Source organism: Cibotium barometz, chromosome 21, assembly GCF_041138505.1.
Source record: "Cibotium barometz isolate CiBa-2024 chromosome 21, ASM4113850v1, whole genome shotgun sequence".
Classification (NCBI taxonomy): Eukaryota; Viridiplantae; Streptophyta; class Polypodiopsida; order Cyatheales; family Cibotiaceae; genus Cibotium; species Cibotium barometz.
This window is the reverse complement of record NC_141066.1, coordinates 37,293,134-37,311,064: the sequence shown is the minus strand read 5'-3', so window position 1 is coordinate 37,311,064 and position 17,931 is coordinate 37,293,134.

The following is a 17,931-nucleotide window of genomic DNA, read 5'->3' as shown; positions in this document are numbered from 1 at the left end:
AGAAGAGTAATCAGGTTTCTATCCACCAAAATCACAAAAATCCTAGAGATAGACCCTCTAACCAAACTGCAGTTTCAAACCAAAGTAATGCAAGACCTCTGCCTCAGAATAGGGGAAGTTAAAGAGAGTTGTTCCCAAATCGACCGTCCACTTCCAAGGCAGAAACGCTGGAAGTAATTGAAGAAGAAGAAGAAGATGAAAGAGATCATACTCCACCTGCGAGACTCCACCTGCGAGATGAGGACATCTCGCGTTTTTTAAGTGGGGTAGGATGTAAGATTCCTCCCCCAGCCCCTGAAGATATCCAGTTTCTCTCCCTGTAAAAATCAATCCCCTTTTCAGAATAATAACAGATCTTGTTTCTCTCTGTTTTGGCCTAGAGAGAGAAAATATTCTACAGAGAGATTTTTCAAAGTTCAAAAAGAATTTCAGAAGGTGCATTAGAAATAAATTATAATCTGTTCAGCCTAAGGATCCAGATTTTCTGAAAATTTTGGATTAAGGTCCTATGGACCAATAAGATTAATCCAAATGTAGGGAGGAGGAGATAAATTAAAGAATAAAAGAAAAATATCCCAAAAATGAGTAAATACTCACATAAGATGAAGAGTTGACTAAGGAGAACAAGGTTTATTAGTTAAAAAAGAAGAGATATTTAGAGGAAATGATGCATTTTTGACACCTCAGTGTGGGGAATTTCCTTCATGAAGGAGGCACCTATTTCACATGTGTGGATGAGTTTTAAACTCACAAATAATGAGATATTTTTATCTCTCCTCTTTCCTGTTTCAACTAGATCCAAAAAGTAAGCTAAACTGACCTAAAAATGGTCAAAAAGTGACCAAACTGATCTGGAAAATTCTAGAATCAGTTTGCTTGGTTAGAGGCTCACTTTTTCCTATAAATAGAAGCCTCCCCCTTGTAAAAAGGTTAATAGTGTTTATGCATTGTTACTCTACTCCTCCCCAGAGTCAAATACATTGAATTCACTTGATAATTCAATTGTTTTTGACTAAATCCTCTCCAAAAGAACTGGTGGCCACTCTTGTTGCAAATAAGAGTAGAACCCTCAATCCCTCAAGCCAAAGGAAAGCTTATAAACTCCATCTAAGCTTAATTCTTACTTATTGTGAATTTTAAATCTATGGTTTTCTTAAATTTTATGCTTTGAAAATGTTTGAATTAAAATCTGATGCTACCCCCTTCTCTTCTTTACAATTCAGCCCTTCTTAATCCTAGAAAGTTTAATTAAATGATTGATTAAACTCTTTTCATTGTTTACTCTCTTAATTTTTAGAAAATGGAGTAGATTAGAGATATTAGAATTCAAATTAGATTAATTCAAGTCATAAATTGAATGTTAAAATTGAGAAATGGTCAGCCATACAAAGGAGGTTATGGCAAAACTTCTTAAATTTTGTGAAACTAAAATTTATCATTAGGTTATTCTAAAAGAGTAATTCCTTCCGTTTGTGCATTCTAAAAGATTTATTTTTATTTCAAAAGTGTGAATTTAGGCATAGAAAGATGCATAAAAGGTTTATTTTTTATTTCAAAAGAATTATTCTCATTAATTTTGATTTTATGCATAGAAAGATGCATAAAGGAATTTATTTTTATTTCAAAAGAGTTATTCTCATTAATTTTGATTTTATGCATAAAAAGATGGCTAAAGGAATTTATTTTTATTTCAAAAGAGTTATTCTCATTAATTTTGATTTTATGCATAGAAAGATGCATAAAGGAATTTATTTTTATATCAAAAGTTTTATCCTCATTAAAATTGAATTTATGCATAGAAAGATGCATAAAAGATTTATTTTTATTCCAAAAGTGTTATCCTCATCAAATTTGATTTTATGCATAGAAAGATGCATAAAAGATTTATTTTTATTGCAAAAGTGTTATTTTCATTAAAATTGAATTTATGCATAGAAAGATGCATAAAAGAATTATTTTTATTTCAAAAGTGTTATTCTCATTAAAATTGAATTTATGCATAGAAAAATGCATAAAGGATTTATTTTTATTCCAAAAGTGTTATTTTCATTAAAATTGAATTTATGCATAGAAAGATGCATAAAACAATTATTTTTATTTCAAAAGTGTTATTCCCATTAAAATTGAATTTATGCATAGAAAGATGCATAAAGGATTTATTTTTATTCCAAAAGTGTTAATTTAATTAAAACTGAATCTATGCATAGAAAGATGCATAAAAGAATTATTTTTATTTCAAAAGTGTTATTCCCATTAAAATTGAATTTATTTCAAAAGTGTTATTCCCATTAAAATTGAATTTATGCATGAAAAGATGCATAAAGGATTTATTTTTATTCCAAAAGTGTTAATTTCATTGATTCTATGCATAGAAAGATGCATAAAGGATTTATTTTTATTTTAAAAAAGTTATTTTTCTTAAAAATTGAATTTATGCATAAATAGATGCATAAAAGAAATTTGTTAAAAGTGTTATTCCCACTGAAGTTGATTTTATGCATAAATAGATGCATAAATAATCTTTATATCAAAAATTAGAATTCTTTTAAATTCTATATTTAAACGAATGTGATGAGGATAGATGTGATGAGATGTGATGAGAATCAAATAGATGTGAATAAATGAATGGATGGATGTGATATGAATAGAAGTTATGAGAATGTGATGTGAATCAGATAGATGGGAATGGATGGATGGATGGATGTGATGTGAATAGAGGTGATGAGAATGTGAGGTGGATAGATGTGATGAGATACGATGTGAATCAGATAAATGTGAATGAATGCATGTGATGTGAATCAGATAAATGCGAATGAATGGATGAATGGATGTGATGTGAATGAATGGATGTGATGTGAATCAGATAAATGTGAATGAATGGATGAATGGATGTGATGTGAATGAATGGATGGATGTGGATGTATGTGAACAATGGAGTGGATGTATGGATAGATGTGATGTGGAGTGTATGTGAACAATGGAGTGGATGCATGTGATGTGAATCAGATAAATGTGAATGAATGGATGAATGGATGTGATGTGAATGAATGGATGGATGTGGATGTATGTGAACAATGGAGTGGATGTATGTGAAATAATGGATGTGGATGTATGTATGTGAAAGGATGGATGTGGATGTATGTGAAAGGATAAATGTGGATGTGTATGTGATAAGTATGGATGTGAATGTATGCGGAAGAATATATGTGGATGTGAATGTGATGGATATGAACGAGAATAGAGGCGATGAGATGTGATGTACATTGGATAGATATGAATGATAAGGGATGTGAATAAATGTGATAGCCTATGAATGTGAATGTGAATGAATGAATATGAATGTGATAGCCTATGAATGTGAATGTGAATGAATGATAATGAATGTGATAGCATGTGAATCGGAATGTGAATGAATGATAAGGGATGTGAATGAATGTGATGGCATGTGAATCGGGATGAGAATGAATGGTATGGGATGTGAATGGATGTGGTTTGACTTGAATCGGGATGTGATGTGAAATGGATGTGATAAGATGCGATGTAAATTGGATAGATGTTATGAATGTGATGTGATGAGATGTATGGGTAAATGCAAGTGGATGAGATCTGATGAGGTTAATTGAGGAAAGAAGTGTTGAGATGGAAAATGATGTGATTGGATGAGAATGGGAATGCATATGAAATGAATGTGGATTAAGTAATGTAGATTGATGTGGAAAGATGAGAGTTCGTTATAGAAATGGTATTTATGACCTGTTTTTAAATGATTATTTTATGTCAAGAATGCTGGGAAAGCATTTTGACCGTCTTGTGAATGAGGTCGTGGAGACCTAGCTGATAAAGTTGCAAGAGCTGTTGACGGAGAGTCAACGGAGGACTTCTCGCGTAGCAAGGTTGACTGAGGTCTTGACCAGCCTCGGTTCGATTTAAATGGTGAGCTTCTGGTACGGTGGATGAGGGACCAAGGAAGTGGCCTTTGAGTGAAGCACTAGGTGACCTACAAAGGATCTCAGAGGGTGCTGACCATACGGTGCTCGGGCTGTGGGTCGTCGAAGATACCCACAAGTACATCGGGGAAGATATTGGAACAAGGAGTAAGAGTTGTTTTCTGAATTCGGGTATGGATCTGATTGATTGACCTTGCTGGTCCTCAACGGATGAGTCCATGGCCCTTTTATATGGATCCATTTGTTGATCTTGCTGATCTTCAATGGAGTTTCCATTTTGATATGTGAATATATTGCCAGTTACTATGAGCTAGGAACTATTGAAAAGGCCCCTGAGTGGGGACAGGTGATGAGCGTTCTGGTTGCCAATGATGCCATAGGTACACCGTTGAGGAATGATTGAAAATTAGGATTCAACTAGATGATTAGAGGATTACGATCAGTGATATTATGGATTCATTAAAAGATTGTTTTAAAGACAGCCGATTCTGTGAAAAAGGCAATTTCATACTGGGTGTGTAAGTGGTGTGACTAATTTTAAGTTTGCATGAATACCCGGCTAGGGAGCCTAGGAACTCTTTTCCCTACTGGTACCCGGGGCAAAACCTAACCAAATTCTTAATTAGATCCTATCACTACAATGGTTGGGCGGTTGGCTAACCCATGGGACTGGATGGGGTTAGGCTGGACTGATGGATCGCTAAATTGAGACTCAATTCTGTTATGGTATGATAGATGAAGTAAATCTCGGACAAAAATTGTTCTATGGAAAAGAATCAATGGTTGTGTCTCTTAATGAGGAAAAAAGCGTTGGTCTCTATGATCCAAGTGCAATCTTTTCCCTGATCTAACTATGGGACTTACGGGTTCGGTCAGATCAGTTCTGTTAGTTAAGGCTTTTGACTACGTTAGAGAAAAGTTATCATGGAGAAATCGCCCGTGCTTTTCGGGCAAGGGAAGTTTTTCCGGGTTCGGTTTAGAACTGATGGATTAGTCTCTTGTCAAGATATCCGTGGGCGAGGCCCTGAGTGTGGGACCCTGCCCTACACAAGAAGTGCTACTTCCACTGCTAGCACCCCTGAATTTGTTGCACGGTGGGGACAAGGATCTCACACATAGCTCTTGAGATACACACATACCTTGCAATAAAGGCCATCTCCTAGTGACCATATGCAATCTGACGTCTAATAGGGCTGCCCCTCCACTCCTCTTCGGAGTAGTAACATGTTCCCAAGAAATCCACGTCTACCCTGGCTTATTTCTTACTCTTTTTCATAGCATTAATTGAATTGGTTGTTGTATCTGATGCAAAGCTTTGCCCGTTCATGGCAATAAAGGTAAGAAAAAAGATATCATGCTAATCATAGTGGATTGTGCCACTTTGAGCCGAACATGCATAGGTCAACTCTAAGATTTCCAATACACAAATTTATCATTTATCCTTGCAGAAATCCATGCCAACAAAGCCTGTGAATCAACATCAACTCCAATCTGATAACCTAAGTGGTGTGTAATGTATCCCCTTTGTATGACCTGCCCATTCCATCCCAAACCAAGCAAATCGCTCTTGGTAAAGCTCTATGTGTGTGCACGTGTGTCCATGTGTGCAAGTGTGTGTATATGTGTGTGCATGTGCATGTGTACGCGTATCATGTGCGTGTGTGTGTGGTATGCATACGTGTGTATAGATCTATTTATATATACATGCTTACATACCTATAGATACATACATACATAAAGTATATATGTGTGTGTGTGTGTGTGTGTGTGTGTGTGTGTGTATTCTCTCTCTTACATATACACATAATATAATATAATTAAAAGATATATATGTGTGTGTGGTGAACAATTTGCTTTCTAAAGTATATATATATATATATACATATATATGTATATATATATACATATATATGTATATATATATACATATATATGTATATATATATACATATATATGTATATATATATATGTATATATGTATATATATATATGTATATATGTATATATATATATGTATATGTATATATATATACACACATATATATATGTATGTATATATATATATATGTATATGTATATATATATATATATATACACATATATATATGTATATATATATAAACGAAACTCATTCAATGAGAAAATGACTTGATAGTGACAATTGATTATGAGCCCCAACGCATCTAGGATCTAGGCGTGTGACAAAAAAACCCCAAAGGCTATCTTCTCTTCTCCTTTCTCCTTTTCAAAAATTCTCCCTCCCTTTCTCCACGTGGCAAGCTAGGAAAACTCATGGTGGATAATATGTAGTATATATATACATATTTGTGTATATTATATCTATATGTATGTATGTACACACACACACACACACACACACACACATATTATGTATATATTATATATGTATGTATGTATGTATGTATAAATTGTGTGTGCTCCCTCCCCCCTTCCCCACTCCCTTCCCAACCTTGCGCTTTCCTCCCTTCCTAGATCCCCCCTTCATCCCCTAACCACAAAACGCCTCTCTCTTCCCCGTGGAGTAATGTGTGTGCATGTATATGTGCGTGTGCGTATTTGTGTGTGTGTGTGTCTCTTGTCCCCTTGCTCTCGTAGGGTTGTGTGCATGCGCACGTGCACACGCACCCACAACCTCTCTCTTCCCCTTGGGGTAATGTGTGTGCATGTGTGTATTTTTGTGTGTGTGTGTGTGTCCCTCTTTTCCCCCTACCCCTAGGGTTGTGTGTGTGTGTGTGCATGCGCTTGTGTGCACAATATTAGCTAATTCTAACAAAAAACGAAGTGTGTCATTTTTGGAGCCCCCTCCGGTCCCCTATCGCCCACCCAACTCTCTTCCCCCTCAGGTAGGGTGAGGGTGTGTGTCCCTCCCCCCCCCCCTCTCAACCCACTCTCTTCCCCCTCAAGTAGTGGGAGTGTGTGTGTGTGTGTCTTCCCTCCCTTAGGTAGGGTGAGGGTGTGTGTCCCTCCCCCCCCTCTCAACCCACTCTCTTCCCCCTCAAGTAGTGGGAGTGTGTGTGTGTGTGTGTCTTCCCTCCCTCCTATACCCCCCCTTCCCCCTCGGTGTGTATGGCCTCCCTCTTTTCCTAACCTTGCACTTCCCTCCTCCCAAACCCCCCCCCCCCAAAAATAACAAACCCTCTCTAGGTAGTGTGTGCGTGTATGTGCATGTGCCCCCCTTGCCCCTAGGATAGTGTATGTGTATGTGTGTACATGTGTGAGTGTATGTGCATATTTGTGTGTGTGTCTATGTGTTTGTATGTGCACGTGTGTGTGTGTGTGTGTGTGCACCCTCACCCCTTGGGTACTGTGTGTGCATGTGTGTATTTGTGTGTGTGCATCCTCGCCCCTCGGGTACTGTGTGTGCATGTGTGTATTTGTGTGTGTGCATCCTCGCCCCTCGGGTACTATGCATGCATGTGTGTATTTGTGTGTATGTGTGTGCCCCCTGCCCCTAGGGTAGTGCTTGTGTGTGTGTGTGCACGCACGTGCATACTCGTGTGTGTATGCATGTGCATGTGTGTGTGCGTGTGTGTGTGTGCATGTGCATGTGCATGTGCGTGTGTGTGTGTGTGTGCATGTGCGTGTGCGTGTGTATTTGTGTGTGTGTGCACCCCCGCCCCTTGAATACTCTGTGTGCATGTGTGTTTTTTTGTTTATGTGTGCCCATGTCCCGTGTGTGTGTGTGTGTGTGTGTGTGTGTGTGTGTGTGTGTGTGTGTGTCTTTGTGCGTGTGTGTGTATTTGTGTGTGTGTATATATATGTGCACGTATGTGTGTATGTGTATAGAAATATATTAGTGTGTGTCTGTGTGTGCACCCCCACCCCTCGGGTAAGGTGTGTGCATGTGTGTACACGTGTGTGTATTTGTGTGTGTGTGTGTGTATGTGTGCCTCTTGCCCCTAGGGTAGTGCTTGTGTGTGTGGGTGTGTATGCCCCCTTCCCTTAGGGTAGTGCTTGTGTGTGTGGCTATGTATGCCCCCTTCCGTTAGGGTAGTGCTTGTGTGTGTGTGTATGTGTGCATGTGCGTGTGTATGTGTGCATGTGCGTGTGTATATTTGAGTGTGTACGTATGTGTGTGTGTGTGTGCATGTGTGTGTGTGTGTATGTGTGTGTGTGCACGCATGTGTGTGTATTTGTGTGTGTGCATGTATGTGTGTGTATATATGTGTGCACGTGTGTGTGTGTGTGTGTGTGTGTGTGTGCACCCCCACCCCTCGGGTAAGGTGTATGCATGTGTACACGTGTGTGTGTCCCCATGTCCCTAAGGTAGTGTGTGTGTGTGTGTATGTGTGTGTGCATGCATGTGTGTATTTATGTGTGTGCATGTATGTGTATGTGTGTGTGTGTGTCTGTGTATACATGTGTGTGTGTGTGTGTGTGTGTGTGTGTGTATGTGTGTGCGCATGTATGTGTGTACATATCTATTATGTGTGGTTTTTATATAAATATATATATAAGTAAAATAAATACAAAAGTTACCTTTAGCCTAAATCTAGTCATCTAATCTAATCATCTCACCAAACAAAGTGTTTGAATGCATTCTCTTTTTCCACTTCTTCAAATTCAAAATTCAAATTGACAAAAGGCCTTGTGATTGAAAAGAGGTGCTTTAAATGCTCTCTCTCTCCCCAAGGCACTCATCACCTCCCCTCCACGCGTTCAAATTCAAAATTCAAATCTCTTAAGATAATATGTGGGTGTATATGGAGGGGTGGGCAATTTGCTTTCTAATATATATATATATATATGTATATATATATATGTATATGTATATATATATGTATATGTATATATATATATATACATATATGTATATGTATATGTATATGTATATGTATATGTATATATATATATATGTATATATATATGTATATGTATATATATATATATACTCATTCAATGAGCAAATGACTTGATGGTGACAATTAATTGTGAGCCCTAATGCATTTAGGCGTGTGGGAAAGAAACCCCCAAAGATTATCTTCTCTTCTCCTTTTCAAAAATTCTCCCTCTTCTTTCTGCACGTGTTAGCCACTTGGAACTAGTTTTAATAGATGGAATAGATATATAGAGATATAGAGAAGAGAAGAGAAGATTAATTCTAACGTTAAAAAATTGAGGATGTAGAGAGGGGGGAGGGGGGGAAGAGGACGATGTTTGTAGGCGCAGTAGGTGTGTTGTGGTTTGGTATTTATATATATATATATGTATGTATATATATATATAAGTAAATTAAAGTTTAAAAAATAACCAAAAACTAAAAAGATGTGTTTATTATTTTTTAAATTTTTTAAAAGATAAAAAATTTCTTGTGGAACATAGAAAGAAAAAAGAGAAGAGGGAGTAGGGAGGAAGAGGGTCTTTTTTTTAATAATAAAAGGGTAGAAAGAGAATTAAGGTTTTTTAAAGGAGTATTTAATAATAATAATGAATAAAATAAAAAGAAAAAGAAAAAAGAAAAAAGAGAGTAAAAAAGGAAAAGAAAAATAAAAAAGAGAGTAAAAAAGGAAAAGAAAAATAAAAAAGAGTAAAAATAGAAAAATAATAAAAAGTAAAAGAATAAAATGATAAAATAGACAAGGGGTTTTTCTTTTTTCTTTTCTTTTATTTATTTATTGTTATTTTTTCCTTTTTAAAGGGGAAAGAAGGTGGGTGTAAATTAAAAGAAAGGGGAAAATTTGAAAAGGACAATATTATCATCATGCTGCATAAATTGTATGCCCAAATAATAATGCAATTTGTTATCTCAAATGATACGTGTAAATCAACCTTGAAGGCTAAAATCTTCTTCTCATTAGGGCATGTGAGTAGCATGTCATCAATGTTAAAACGATGACCAAAAAATAATCTTTCTCCTCTTTACACAGAGGAGGTCTCAGTTAACCTATTGTAAAAACCACTTGCACAACAGTTTAATATTAAAACGATGACCAAAAAATAATCTTTCTCCTCTTTACACAGAGGAGGTCTCAGTTAAACTATTGTAAAAACCACTTGCACAACAGTTTAATATTAAAATGATGATTGAAAAACAATCTTTCTCCTTTAGCGTTATGCACATGCTTATAAATCCACTTCATACTACTGGCCTTTTTTCCATAAGGCGAATTTGCCAAATACCAAGTGCCATTTTGAGGGATTGAGTCATACTCATCCTACATGGCTTGCATTGAATAATCATTTTCATGTGCTTTCTCAAAGGAAACAGGTTCCTCTTTATTGCACATACTCAAAATGAGAGCATGATTCACAAAAGAATAAGATACATGATGAGAATCTATACGTGTCTTGCTAGGCAAAGGATTTGCTATCCTACACTAGCAATTTTGGCAACCTTTGGATGCTTTAATGGCTGCCCTTTCCTCATCCACTGCATTATCCATAATTGCCTCATCAATAGGCTGATTTGTGGGATGAAGTTTGAGCTGATTTTGTATGTGGGTTGATTTTCAACACCTTGTTGAGCATTCATTTGCTCCACATATGGCTACCTAGAATTGTACAAAGGTAGGAGTGTATCAAAGGTTCTATGAGCATACATTTATTGTTTTGTATAAAAGCATAGCCTAAAACTACATTCTCAACAAAGGCATCATATCCACTCACCAAAATCCGCATTGTGGCTAGGATGGTAGAGTCTATACCCTTTCCTTTCTGAGCTATATTCCAGAAAATGCATTTTATTGCCTTATCATCCAGCTTACTGCGTTGTTGTGCTCATGCACAAGAGCATAAGCAAGACAACAAAAAACATACAAATGAGCCACACTATTCTTCACAAGGTGTAATTGTCTCAATGGGGCATCTATTTAGCACATAAATGGAACACATAATTGCCTCCAACCAAAAAACATGAGACAAATCATGGCCTTAAACCATGCAACATGCCATCTCCATGAGATATATGTTTTTCCTCTCAGCCACACCATTTTGTTGAGTTGTGTAAGATATTGTGCATTAATTTTTATGCGTCTTTTAGACACATAGACTCCTCCTCTCGATTTGTACAAAGGGTGCCAACTTTACATACAAACACATTTTCAACCCACAGAAACAAAGTGTCTAAAGCATGTAAAACCTCTACCTTTACTTTTAATTAAAAGTCCCAACTATGCCTGGAGTAGTCATTCATAAAAGTCACAAAGTAGAGATATCCCTCCCAATCAATGGTGTTGTCATAGGACCACATACATCACTATGTATACATTGTAACTTCTGGACATCCCGTACTGATCCATCTTTCAAGAATGACACATGGTGTATCTTGCCCAAAGTGAGCCCCTCACGTACATGATGTTGTATATGATAGGGACCTCAAGTTTTGGCAGCTATGACACCATCTCTTACACCAAGCACTTCTAAATCAACGCTCACTAGTGGGTCAAGCTTCTCGGCCATGTGGTCGAGACTTCCAAGCACCACCTCTCCTCTAACAACACCAAGAGCTCAAGTACCGAGATGAATACATTCATGAAGAGTCCCAGCAAAAGCTTAACCACTCTCAACAATTGCTTCAAGTCGCACATGAGAAGAATGCCAAGATCAAGAGAGAAAAACATGAAATCTATCGGCTTAAAAATGATCTCATTTTCCACCAACGCCACCCAAAAGCCACTCACAAAAAAAGCAAGACATGGATGCCCTCTAGCTTCAATACCAAGCACTAGAGACTGCCAAGATTGCAATAGTAGCCCAACTTAAAGAGACCAACTCCTAGATGAGCTCAAGCAAGCTAAAGGCAAGGAAACCCAAGTGATCCATGTGGCTAACCAATTTGAAAAGAATTGTGACGCTGCCTTCATTGCAAACTTCTGAGTCAACTAAAGCCCTCTCAATGACTTCCATAAGGAGTATAATCAAGCCATGATCAAAGGGACTGCTTGAGAATTAGCTTATCAAGACCTCCTCTAGCACAAAGAAGCACTTAGCACCTAGGAACATGCAAAAATTTATAAGTGGGAAACCCTTACCTCAGATGATACCCCATTGGAAGGGCCCATAAAAAGGGAAACATCACCTAGGCACATGCTAAATCCATAAATGAGAAACCCTTGCCTTGGATGATACCCCATTGGAAGGGCCTATAAAAAAGGCCCCATCAAAGGGAGCTAGACATGCTTATCTCATGGGCCACCAAACTTGGCACCTTGCCAACCATGAGTGATCTCTCATACCCTTACCCTTATCAATCGTACTCTAGCCCTATACTTGCTTCATAATATCTTGCTTATCTCATGGGCCACCAAACTTGGCACCTTGCCAACCATGAGTGATCTCTCATACCCTTACCCTTATCAATCGTACTCTAGCCCTATACTTGCTTCATAATATCTTTTTATCGGACCCTATCTTAACCACCACCTTCCACACCATCTTAGATTGCATCACACATAAGCATAGAACAACAACCCATCCTTGCCACCCTTTTCTTCTTTGATCAAGAAATATCCTTCTTGTACACTACACTCTTATACTCCATTGAATCCCATCTAGTTGTGTCCAACCTCAACACATGGTGCCATCTCTTCATAAATTCTAATCTTTTACCAATTAAGATCACTTCTATGAGGACCCCCATCCTCTATATCTGTCAGATATTACTATAGAGGAAGACTTGATCGAGGATAAAGAGTCTCACCTAGGAGCCTAATACAACAATGGCCTAGCATTTGGCTATCTAGCAACACATTTTATACAGTTGCACTAGATAATACTTACACTAAGAAATGCATATGATTCCTCTAGATTTATGTCTCATTTATAATTCTTACAAGTAAAAGAGGCGATTAGCGGTTCTCTTAGGCTCAACCATAGTCTTACTCCTTGATTATGAAGATGAATTCCTTAATAGATTTTGTTGTTCCTACATCATAATAGTCTACTTCTCAATTTACCTCGTATTTCTAAGTTTCTCAAATAGTAATTGGTTTCTTTAGGAAAGCACCCCCATGCTCGTTTCCCAATGATTTATCCTTTATCTTCTCCAAAAAAATTCATAGACTCACTCTAGATCCCATCCAATCCTAATGGGTCTAACATGCCACCTGACCACTAGGCCTATGGAGCCGACATAAATTTACACACCCGCATAATTCACACGCCCCATAGAAAAATAAAGACAGACAGATCTCACACACACACTTCATGACAAACATTTATTTTCTTAAAATTTAACAAATTTCCTAACTTTAAGCCGACATAAATTTACACACCCGCATTATTCACACACCCCATAGAAAAATAAAGACAAACAGAGCTCACGCACACATTTCATGACAAACATTTATTTTCTTAAAATTTAATAAATTTTCTAACTTTAAACTATTATTCAAATACATAAGAAAATAACATTGTAGATCATTGCATCACAATCTATCAAATATCTCCTAGCACCATGACCGTGATCCTCAGACCAGGAAGGCATGCACTACTGAGCATGAACACTCCAGGGGACCATTATGCCATCCACCGCCGAGGAGCCCACAAGTCTTACACCCAGATCCTACAATCGTGCAAGATCACATGGAGCTGTTTCTATAGCCATACCACTCCAAGGAACGAACGACCAACCAATGCACATGAGCTCATAAGTGACTTACACTCAGGTCCAAGTCCCCAAATACTCACTGCCTACTAGTACAATGGTAGTTGCCTCATGTTCATCACACTAGATGGTTCAAGGTCTCCGACAACTATCTTTATGACAAGACTCACCACTCGGATGATATCCACTCCCAATATCATATACACATGTGTGGTACCTACAAGTTGAGAAAATGCATGATTTGAGATGGCTATGGAGCATGTGAGAGTTTTAAGAGAGAGAAGACATCATGATACCATGGAGTTGATTCAAGTATGAGACAAGACTAATCAAAGCATCCCATTTTTGCATTATGAGAATGATCTTGTTACATCCATTTGTAGCTCTCATAGAGCTATTATTCATATGTTCCATACACACTTGTGCCAACCATGTGTTCATAAATGCACACATGCCTTGTGCACCCTTGCACCTTCCATGTGCCTACTTTTTGAACATTGAACACCTTTTACATTTATCTATTCAGATCCCCTAATAACCTTAGCTTGCATCCCTTCCAATTTCATATAATCCTAGGATCCATCTACCTTACTTTCACATACATGCCCCATACATGACATGACGGGCACCATATTTCAACACCTCCCCTTGGTGCCCAAATGGGTCTCATCCCAAAAGGTAATCTGTCATACATAGACATGACATGACATGAAAATTTCCCCCCCTTAATGGAGACACATACATACATCGCTTAGCCTACATCATTAGTGGGGCTAGAGGTGATTACATCATCATGAACATACATCAATATAACTGCATATTTCTAACTTTGTCACTCACACTGGGCCCAAAGGTTGGCATACATGACATAGACACCAGCATATCATGTCATCAACATACATGAACATGACATTATTGGAATACATCATCCATACATTGTGATACCACCATATCATGGCACCACTATCATAAACATCATGGACATGAATATAGACATGATTACATCCACACACATATGGACACATCTTCACCAAGGGTTGCCCAATCCCAAGGTTGACATAGACATTAACATAGATATCATACATGGGAAAATTAGCCACTATGCCTCATAATGGCGTGGCCATATACATAACATGACATACATGGGAACATAAACATATATGTCATCACATAACATGGTTGAACATAGCCATCATTGGCTTCATGGTCTTCATCTTCATTTTGAGCTCCATCTTGGCCTTCATCTTTACCTCCATTTCCAAGGTCTTCATACATGTTGCTTCATATTGGTCTTCATGTGACCCCATCATCATGGGGCAATACATCATCATGGCCCATGAGTATTCATGGATTACATACATGGTGTACACATATCATAGAAGCCTACATGCCAACATATATGGCCCCATGGCAAAACATTGCATTGAAGGGTGTTAATCTATGACAGACATTGAGACGTACTATGTTTTACGTCATGTAATTAGTTTAACTATTCTGAGTCATGGGCCGGGCTTGTCGGCACCATATGTTAAGGATAAAGGGATTGGGTGATCGCCGATGAGAGGCGCACCTTGAATATCAGCAGGATAAGGGTTAGGATCGACCAGCCATGTATGGACGCCCATGTGTGAACGGCCAAGTCACCTATAAGAGCCAAATGTAACCCTAAAACTCTCATTCTCATGTGTTGAATACAAGAGTGCTCTTGCCTTATCTCCTTGGTTTCCTTCTCCTGCGTGTGTGTGTGTGTGTGTGAGAGAGAGAGAGAGAGAGAGAGAGAGAGAGTGAGAGAGCAATCGAGCACTGTGTAGCGGCACGGTGGCGGTGAGGCGGTAGAGCGGTGATGACGGCGGCTCCTCCTTCACTGCTGCGACGCGAGAATCCTTCACGGTATCGGTTAGAGCAGTGAGTGACACACCTTTGCATTCTGTTTGAGCTTGCTTTCCTGGTTGTATGCTTGCAGCCATTCGTGGCTCGCATACGGTGTTTGGTAAGTCCCCAGCTACGACCTGTGTGGCAAAAGCGCACATTTTTAGCGCCGCTGTCGGGGAGATGCCCTGCACCAAGCTCCAGTTTGCAGCTCGGGCTGCTACGTGAAGTGAAATTTACACTGTAGGAAAGGCGACTGTGTGTTTGTTGTTGAGGTATTTTCGTGTTTTGCAATCTGTTTCTGCAATTTGTGTTCTACAATTGTGTCGCTGTGTGCGAACTGCGCCGCAGCTAAGGCGGAACCCTAGAAAGAAACCCTAGAAAACTTATCCCAAAAAAAAGAAAAAAGAAAAAAAATTAATTTCAAAAAAATAAATAAATAAATAAATAAATAAATTTTATTTTTAAAGAAAAAAACCAAACGTGTGGAGAGGAAAGATTTTTTATTTGAAAAAAAAATTTGAAAAGAAAAACTCCCAATTGACCCCGACCCCGGCCTCGGTCTCAGTCTTTTGATATATATATATAGGAGAGTGAGCCTCCATAGCTTTCTTTCAAGTGAGAGCTTATGGGAAGTTGTGCCCTATATGTAGCCCACCCCCCAAGGAGTGAAGTGAGCATGTGGGATAAAGCCTTCACCCTTTCCTCCACAAGCTAATAGGCATGCATCCTTTCCCCCACAAGGAAACAGGACTGTTTTGAGGACCACAGGAGCTCTGGATAGGCGAACACGGTGCTGTAAAGCATGCTAGGACCCTTTAAACAATACGCTCGTTTCGAGCTATCACACGCCCTAGTCCAGGTTTGACCATAAGTAAGGGGGTAAAAAACGAGTTAAAAACAATATAAAAACAAGTAAAAACGGGGTGCGAAACACCTAAGAAACCACTTGTGTGGGCTTCAAAGGTAGTCACCGCCCGTAGGGTACCCACGTCACATGCATCTACGCTCTGGTCGGGTGCTAGAGTCTGAGCCACTAGAAAGTGTTTTAGTTTACGCAGGCTCACACCATCCCTCCACGTTAGCATCTTGGCCTTCCGCTGCTGCTGCTGGAACCCAAGGAAGTGCAACCCAAGATCCACGAATAGCGGCTAGTGAGTCGTCCTCTGACTTAGAAGCCATGGAAGGGCACCCTACCAAGAACCCTGAGGAGACAAGCTAAAACATGCCAGTTTGGGCCCCACAACCCGGATCTAGCATGTTTAGTCATCTAATAGAGACCTTTAGTAGAGTTACACGCTCTGAACATGCAACAAGCGAAGTAAATGAAGAAGGAGGGGTAGTGGATTCGCCATTCACATCTTATGTGGACCCTACCCTCCCAAAGAGTGTCCATGTGGATATTCTACCCACTTCGTTTAATGAGGTCCCTACTGAGCTACCACCTTCCGACGCGCTTCCTAAAGTAGAGGTCCCTAGAAGCCAATCCATAAGAAGTGACATTGCGTCCACTTCAAGAGAACCGTTTGGCACACCAAGTCTGGATGGGATATTTCTCAATGAAAATTGGGAATATGATCTACACACAGAGACTCTAACTGACCTATACATGGGCTACACATACCATGTAGGTTGGTTAGAAGTCCTACGATCTACATCTAGTGCCACTAATCTAGAGGAGCAACAACAAATGATATGTGAGGTTATTCATAGAATTATCCAAATTGAGAGGCAAAATAGGAGAGTGAACTTAGGTTCCACTGGCCCTATGAGATTTTTGGATATATTCAAGGCCAAACAACCAACCCTACTCCCTCTCGATGAGTCCCATAGACCCTTCATATGTTGTTTCACCTGGAGTCTCAATGCAGGTTGAGCCCACGAGCAGTAACTTTAGCTTTCCAACCTTGGCTCAACTTTCCATTAAGGAATCCACAATGCCTACCCCAATGATGAGCATAACGGAAAGTGCACCTATATCCGCTGTAGTTAGTACGACGCCACTACCTAGTGGAACAGTACATACAACAGTGCATGCCAGTGCCTATCGACCATATGTACCTATCGCTACTCATGCTCATGTAGCTCCTACGCCTCTTAGTATGCCAATGGCGTATGCTCCACGACCGCCTTATCACAACCCTTATCCAAGAGGAGCTAGGTCTAGTAACATCTCATATCCTACGTCATTTGCCAACATACCCAGACCAACGCCAACTCCTATCAGCCAGGCTATCCCAGAAGTGCCTCCACCAGCTATGCCTGCTCACCTAGGTGATCTCGCAGCGTTTGCTTAGACGATCGGATGATCTATTGCAGAAAACATGCAGAGCATGCCTAAGAGAGAACCTAGAAGCAAGGTAGTATAAGTGGCTAAGCTCACTCAGAACTTCAGTGGTGGTAACGAGGATGTTAGGAAGCACATTGAAGTCTTCAAACACGTGTTTGATTCCTTGGAAGAGCACAATGAGCTGCATAAGTGTAAAGCCTTAGGCTTAACCTTGAGTGGGAAGGCCGGAGATTGGTATCGAACCTTAAGGGTTGAAGAG